At 36.9% G+C, this 8626-nt stretch overlaps 1 non-coding gene across 1 annotated transcript; it reads left to right on the top strand.

Annotated features, from left to right (window-relative positions):
* The first annotated feature begins 7771 nt into the window (after positions 1-7771).
* LOC132275678 (small nucleolar RNA R71) lies at positions 7772-7878 on the top strand. The gene has a single exon (XR_009470700.1). It is a non-coding gene; the product is annotated as a small nucleolar RNA R71 (small nucleolar RNA).
* Positions 7879-8626: the final 748 nt, after the last annotated feature.

Raw genomic sequence — 8626 nt, 5'->3', positions numbered from 1 at the left:
TTTGTAAAATGCTAGGTCAATGCATGCTCATTTCCTACGAGTTGTTTTATGTTACTCACCCGAAGTTACTGGGGATTTGTTTCAGGTACGAAGGCTTGGTTCGTAATGCTCATCATTCCTTGGATGACTTGTAGCTTTTAAGTTTCTATTTCATGCAAATGTTAGCATGAAATGTCATTTTGTAGCCTTATATGTTAAAACTTGTATCCTTGATTCCAAATATGTAGTGTGTACCTAAGTACACTTTTTTGGATGCTTATTTTGTATGTATGACATGAGGCCAAGGGCTATTAATTCTAAAGTTTACAAATATGTTTTTTTAAAACTTGAGATATTAGTACATGGTACTATTCATCGACTTTTTTTTTGAAAAATGTGTCGACCGATCCGAATCTTCCGGGGGTCTTGTTGGTGTATTTCAAGATTGTATTTTCAATTTAGACAATTTAAAAACCTCCCGAAGCCCCATTTCTTTCCTTTGGCAGGAGCTCAGAAAGATTTTAAACTTTTTGACCTAATTTTCTTAGGGGTATTCTGGGCATTTTATAGTGCATTTTCTTTGTTTCCATCCACGTTTTCGGGTAAAAAACTTGATTTGTTTGGGGGGGGGGGGTTTCTTCGTGTTTTTCCAGAAAAATTAGTTTGATGGACCGTTTTTGCTCTCAGTCGTGGACAGATCCTATAACAACTTTTTGACCCTCTTGACCTCTTTTGACCTAGGGGCAATTTGGGTATTTCACAGTGAGTTTTTTTTTTTGGTTTTCGTCCGCGCTGTCGGGTAGAAAACTTAATTTGGGGGGGGGGGGAGGGGAGGGGGTTTCTTCTTCGTGTTTTTTCAGAAAAATTCGTTTCGGATCTCGTTTCGGCTCTCAGTTCTAGTTGGAACTTTTCTTCCCCTAGCATGTCATGGTGCTTGTCGGGGTGCTCATGGGGTGCTCGTATCGACGTCGTGATGTCGACTTTTGTTTTCGCTCGTTCTCCTTCGTCCGGACTCCAAATTGAGTGAACTTTTTTTCGATCTTGATTAATTTTTCACTATCTTTCCAAAGATGTGCTCAGTTGCACCCAAATCTTCTTAGATAATTACCAGTTTACCCTTTTAGCCTTAAGGGCTCATTTTTTCTTCGTCATGCGGTTTCTCCTTCGTCTGTATACCAAATCATGCGATTCTTGAGTCTATCTTGATTAGTTTTTTTTTTGTCGTTCCAGCGGTGTGCTCAGTGGCACCCGAATCCATATTTTTAGAAATGACTATTTTGCCCCTAGGGGCTAAATTGTAACTTTTCCTATCTTTTGTTTCTGCGTCAGTTCTCATTGAGTTCCAGACCTCATGGAAGGTCATCAAAGTGTCTTGAGCCATGCTGTGCCATTGGAGACCGTTGTCTTGTTTCTTGCTTCCACATCTGGATCTACTATCGGGTCAATTTCAGGTTCATCACAGGACGTGCTGGCTTGAAGAACCAGGGTCGTTACAATAAGCGCTGAAAAGTGCGCATTTAAACCTCTTAATCTTGAATGTTCTAAGACCTTATTCTATCTTATTTTCCCATTTTAGTACTAATTTATGTTTTTGTCTATTTTTAGGTCAATAAGGTTTAAACGGGCTAATTTCGATCCAATAAAGACTTTTTGGAATCAAACAAAGTCTTGGTGAGAAACTGGAACAAAAGGAGGCTAATGTTCAAAACTGTCAAGTTGGATCAATCGAACCGAATCTCTAATCAATCGAACCCTGATTGATCACACCATACCTCTTATCGATAACTCCATACCTCTGATCGATCACGCTATTGGTTGGATCGATCGAACTGTTTGCAGAAGTTACAAAAAAGCAGATCTAAGCTTATTTGAAACCAACTCAGGGTGTGCTTGAAAGGGGAGATCCTAGGACTGAGTTCTCAGATTTTGGGGCTAAAAAAGCCTTTTATATAAGAGGGATTGAACCATTTTTGTAAGGGGATTCATAATTTTGCATTGTAATTTCTATATTGTTGTATTTCTCTCTCTAGAAAGTTAGAGATTAGGGTTAGAAGAAAAGAGGGAAGTGGAGGTACATCTCAAGAATACATCTCTAGATCCACATACTCTCTATCTCTAGAGCTTCAAAGAAGAAGAAGAAGAAGAAGATGGAGCCATATTTGGAGCTTGCCATTAAGGGTTTCATAACCACATCCACCTCCTCCATGATTGGCTAGATCTACACTTAGGGCTTGGATGAGCCCTAAATCTTGTGTAATCTAAACCTTTGTATTTCTATTTTTGGGGATTTATATATATATTGTTGTGATTAGTGGTTAGGTTTGTGATTATTGATTCAATTCTTCCTAATGATTCTCTATTTTAATTATATGTTGTCTTATGTGTGATTATTTGGGAATTGATCTCTACACTAGGTTCTCTATGTTAGTTGCATGTCTATGTGCGATTAATTAAGGATTTAGTGATAGCTAAGCATGCGTTTTCATTGAATGGGTTTGTAAACTAATTTGACGGATTATGCTTACACTTGATGGGTTGTTCTACAATTTAATTCATACTTGTAGGTAGGTAGACAATCTTTGCTTGGTTTAATACTCCATACTTATTGCAAATTCCATGATTCTCTAGATTGATGTGTGCTCTCATTAGACCCATTTGTTAACTAATTGATCGATTATGCCTTTGTCTTGGTGGGTTGTTCTACACTTAGTTTACTTGTTGGTTAGGTAGACCATTCACTCTTGCATTAGATAGTTCACAATTTTACATGCAAATTGTGTCTATGCTTGCGGCCACATCTAGATTACAAGAAAAAATATGCAAAAGAGTGGCCAAGTTTGAACTTGTAAAGTACTACTACCTCTAACTACTAATATAGCTAGGGTGAGTAGGGATCGTCCCAAGGGAAAGGAAGCAATATTGATATCGAAACAACGTTGGACTAATAGGTCAAGTGATCAAAGATGTTTTGATTGGTTAATTAAACTACAATGTTAAACAAATTCAATACAAAGCAATTAAAGTAAATAAAGGGTAGAGAATAAGAGAGAAGGATCTTGGGATTTAGAGGTCACCACTAAACATCACCTTTCTAGACACTCAATGTGTAATGAATGAGGGGAAATATATGTTACAATACTAATTTGTGTGATTGATTGAATCAACAAGTATGGATGACTAATTAAGTATACATTGTCTATACAACCTAATGAATAGCACCATATATTAAACTAAGCCATCATTCCTTCCTTTAAGCTGACAATCAAAAAACATTAATAAGCTAGAGAATTATACTACTTCCATTCATAAGCATGGAACATCAAATAACAACCATATATTGTCCTCCCATCTAAGAAAGTAAGGCAACTACACTACAACTAAACTAGGGACATGAAAATTAAACTAATTAAACTAAGGTAGAGGCACAATCAATCAAGAAATGAGTATGAATCATCAAACAAACCATAAAAGTATTCCATTAAAGCACCATGCCTTGACAATCTCTAGATTAATAGTATCAGTACACATAGACATGCATCAATAACACAAAACGTAGAGATAAACACATGAACATCTATTCTAGCATACATAGACATATGAGTAGAATTAAATAATCAATTGGAAGTATTAAATGACACAAATCATTGTAGAAACAAGATTTATATATAAATTAAATGTCAAGACAAGAATTATAACACAAATCCCCTCAAAATACAAAACATCAAGATCTAGAAGGCATGCTTAGGGCTAACTTTAGCGCCAAGAAGATGTTTAGCCACTCATTGATGTAGTCATCCAACCCTCAAGGGCCATCTACATGGTAGGAATGATCTTTTTCTCCTTTATGGAAACCCTAGATGAGTGGAAGAACTCCAAATGGTGTGTATCTCTCTAATCTCTAGACCCCTTTAACCTCTCTCTCCAAGATTGTGTATATCTCCATGTAAAAATGGCTCAAAATCCTTATATAGGTAGCTCAAGTGTCACACCCAATGGTCAGGCCTTGTGCACTAGGGCCCCTTCAATGATTGCACCACAAACCATCTTTTAATGAGCTGGACTCGATTTTTTTTCGAACTTGAGGGGGTTTGGTGAGATTGATCGAACTTTGGTGGCGCCTTTTGGAATACTGACATATTTAAGATATTTTTAGGATATTTTGGGAAAAAGACAAAAGTGGTAGGTAGGGATAAGATCAAAAAAGTTCGATCAACTTTTTTTTTTTTTTTTTTAGGTTTAATTATTAACCTAGAGTTTGGGTCTTCCACCTTTCGGCACGAGAAATTCAGTGCTTGATGAGGCTAAAATCCCAGTTACTCAATGAAAAGGGTTTGTTATCCACCTTTATCAAGAATGAAAGCTTTCAATGCACTACTAACTCAATTTGGATATAACCAAATCAATAATCAACAAAGCATGTACCTTACAAATGAATGCTAGTGTGCACCTGTGCTAGTGTAGAATCTTAGAGTAAATCTCAAAATAATCATAAAATCAGGATGATGTGGACCACAAATGCAAGCAAGATATCAATCTTTCAAAAAATTTACTCCTAAATGGCATCTACAAGGCATACGTGGAGTATTGGACTCTCAAGTCAAGCAATTTTTAAATTTTAAGCAACATAGTCCTCAAAAGATCAAAATCATAGCTAACAAGGATTTCACATCTCAATCATGTAATTAAAGCTCCAACTTAAGTAGAATATAACAAGGTCACCTTACCCCTAAACTTAAACCGCACATTGTCCTCAATGTGCAATGAGAACAATGGAAAAGATGGAAAGAGGATACCATGGTGGCAAAGGCATGAAGCTCGACAATGATTCAATTCGAAAGACGTCTCCCCCAAACTTGGAATCAACAACCTACTTGAATAACCACACTAGCAAACTCACATCAAATATCAAATGGGATAAGAATAAATAAGGCATGCAATCTAAGGTAATATAGCACAAGATGAAAGAGAGATATGAGATGTAGCCCAATATAAATCATAAAGTATGCATGACTATACAAAAAGGGACACAATGGTAAAACAATGAAATAGAATGAAAGAAATAAGAATGAACATGAACATGAACATGAATGATATAAAAGATAAAGGGCACAATGTGTCATGTAGATGCTAAGTTTAACGTCTTTAGAATGACGGAATGCTACTTCGAAGTGTTGATTGATTTATATATTTATTTATAATTTTTATTTTTAGAATGAAACATCATGATTGATCAAAGAATGATCGATCTAACATCGATCGATCCAAAACTTAAAAATCTGTAGACAGCTTCGAACAATATACATAGAGATGAAATATGCAGAGATCCAAAAAATTTCTAAGTATAGAACTCCTATTGATCTAAGGGAAACTGGATCGATCTTGGAATTTTCGGATCGATTAAAAAGACAGTTCGCACGATACACAGAGAGCTAAAATATGTAGGAAATTTTCACACGATGGGATAGAGAGATGATTGGATGCAGAGATGATGTTCGATCGATCGAACCTCCTTTTGAGATCGATTGAACAGGCATTAAGTGCTTAATTAGAAAATGACAGTGGATGTATTCTCAATCAAAGTCCCTAACAATGTGTATGAACCCAGAATATATTTAGATAACATAAGAAATGAAAGGTAAAATAGAAAAGAGGGAGGAATAGGGTTGTAAACCCTATGAAGCACTAGTGTTTAACGTCTCTAGCAAGACATTGGGCTCTTTTATCCTAGATCAAAAATCTTGTTGTGCATCCCCTCCTTAACGGGGTGAAAAACACTTTGAATCCCACCCAACATATTGTTACCTAGAGAACTCGTTGGATTTGATTCAAAGGAGATTGACAGGCCTTTGTCAATGCAACTCTTGGGCTTCCATGCCCTTGCAATACTTGGTTTAAACATATTTTTCTTTGGAACTCTTTTTAGAAACTCTATTGACAAGCAAAGACTCATGTTTTTCAAGTTCATTTTTAATACATTTTTCAACAACACAAACCTCTTCATGTTTATCCATTGAATTTGGGGTTGGGTTAAAAATGTTCAACTTCACTTTCATGTGGCCAAATGAGATTTTCATTATTCTCGTCCTACAATTGATGTTGGCACTTGCGGTTGCTAAGAAGGGACGACCAAGGATAACCAGAGTTTGGCTTTTGGGATTTGTGATCGGTTCCGTGTCTATGACTACGAAATCGACTGGGAAGAAGAACTTGTCAATTTTGATTAACATATCCTCAATAATACCCCAGGGGTTTTTGATGGATTGGTAGCTTGTTGTAAAACTACCGACGTTGGTTTTAAATCTCCTAAGCCCAATTTAACATATACCAAGTACGGAAGGAGGTTCACACTTGCTCCTAAATCAAGAAGAGCCCGATTAATGACATGGTCACCAATGACAATAAGTAAGAGGTGAACCGAGGTCCTTAAATTTTGGGAGAGTGTTGTGTTACAAAATGGAGCTTACTTGCTCGGTCAAGACCACTTTCTTTGGTGCTTGGTTCTTGTTCTTCCTCTTTTGGGTGTAAAGATCTTTCAAGAATTTGGCATAAGCTGGAATTTGTTTATTTGCATCCAAGAGGGGAAGGTTAATCTTCACTTGCCTAAACATTTCAATGATTTTGTCAGCTTTGCCTTGTTGTTTTTTAAGAGAATTGGATCCTTTCAAGGCATCCAGAAATAGAGCTCTTGGCTCATAAACCTTTTTAAAATCATTTTGAGAGTTACCTTCAACACAAGAATTTTTCAAATCATTTTGCAAAATATGAGACGGGACGGGTGTCAACTTTTGGTTGCACCGGTTCACTTACTTCATTTTGGACACCAACTTGATTGTCAACAATTTTTCCATTTCTCAAGGTTTTCACCGCATTGACATGCTTAATTGTGGGACCTTCTGATGAGGAATTGGTTTCCATAACAAATTGTTGCTTTAGTGGGACATTTAAAGGCATCTTTCCTTTTTCTCTAGGATTCAAGGTACTAGCTATTTGCTCGACTTGGGTTTCTAGCTTAGCAATAGATTGGGAATGAGAGTGAAGCAATTGAGTGTTTGCCTTTAGAGTACCCAAAGCAGTCAACACTTTTTCCTCAAAAGTGGGACTCCTAGAATTTCATTGAGAATAAGACGATTAATTAGGAAAATGAGAGTTAGAAAATTGGTTTCTTTGTGATTGAAAAGATGATCTATAACATTGGGAACCTTGGCTTTGCATTGGGGGCAGAACATACTTGCTTTGAAAACCACCTTAGGGAGGGTCTGAGCCTTCCCCTTGCCTTTTCCAAGAGAAGTTTGGATGGTTCCTACACCCGGGATTATAATGTGTGCCATAGGGATTATTCCCTTGGTTGACAAATGTGGCATTCACTTGTTCATGGTTCTTACTTTGAACATGTCCATGGGGATAATTGGAAGCAGAATATAAGACACAAGAACAAGTCATGCAAGATTCATTAGATGAATGATGAACATGATTAGGGGAGGAAGGCACTTGATTCGCCAAATTTTGGTTGATAAAAACTTAATCAAACCTCTGAGATAAAGATTTCACCTCGGCGGCTATGTCATTGGAATTGTCAACTTAATATAAGCTGACATTCTTCCTTCCACCTAGATTTTTACCATTTTTAAAGGACAGGGATCTATGCATTGAATTCTCACTAATGCTCTCATATAGACGCCACACATCATCCTCATGCCTATCAAGATAAGAACCACCCATGGAAGCATCAACCATTCCTTTAAAATTATCTGACAAACTTTCGAAGAAAAATTGTACCAATTGCTATTTAGGAATGTCATGATGTGGACACTTCCTAAGCAAGTCATTGAGGCGCTCCCATGCCTCATGAAACAATTCCCCTTACCCTTGGGAAAATTCTCTAATTGAAGTTCTCAATGCATTGGTCTTCGAAACCAGATTATACTTTTTTAAGAACTCTTGTTGCATTTCCACCCAAGAGGTTATCGAAAAAGGCCTAAGATTGTTGAACCAATATTTTGCCTTATCTTTAAGGGTAAAAGGAAAAAGTTTGAGTCTTAACACTTCTTCTGGCATGTCAGTGTATTTCACGGTGGAACACACTTTAAAAAACTCATCCAAATTCTTGTAAGGTTCTTCACTTAGAAGTCCATGATAATTGGGAAGCATTTGAATGGTTTGTGGTATAATTTCATAAGGATGTGCTCTAAATGGGGACAATTGAATGCATGTAGGTGCATTATATTCATTTGACACATAATGATCATGCAAAGCAAGAGGAGGATTTACAACCGATGGTGCTACCCGAACACCTTGATGGCCTTGCGTAATAAGAGGTTGTGGAGCAATAATTGGCCCAGGCATTCCCACTAGAACTTGCCTTGTTGTTGTGGTGGAATGAATGGTCTTGGCATGCCTAATGGAACTTGAATGTTGTCATGATGCACATTAGGGTGGAGGATGCCTTGTCGGTCTATGTAACCAAGGTCCTCTACATGGTCATCATTTTGCTCCTCCATTAGTAATATGGAATGACTAGAATTACCCCTTCCCTTATAATTACGAACAATGGATTCAAGATTCAAATTAAGTGAGATAAGAGTAGGATTTATTGACCTATGACCATGCATGCACAAATAAAACAAAAAAAAAAAAGCAATAAGCAAGT

The sequence above is a fragment of the Cornus florida genome, unplaced genomic scaffold, assembly GCF_030987335.1.
Source record: "Cornus florida cultivar Cherokee Brave unplaced genomic scaffold, ASM3098733v1 CherokeeBrave_3.0.0_Hap2_Chr09, whole genome shotgun sequence".
Taxonomy (NCBI): Eukaryota; Viridiplantae; Streptophyta; class Magnoliopsida; order Cornales; family Cornaceae; genus Cornus; species Cornus florida.
This window is presented reverse-complemented; position numbering and strand designations above follow the sequence as displayed.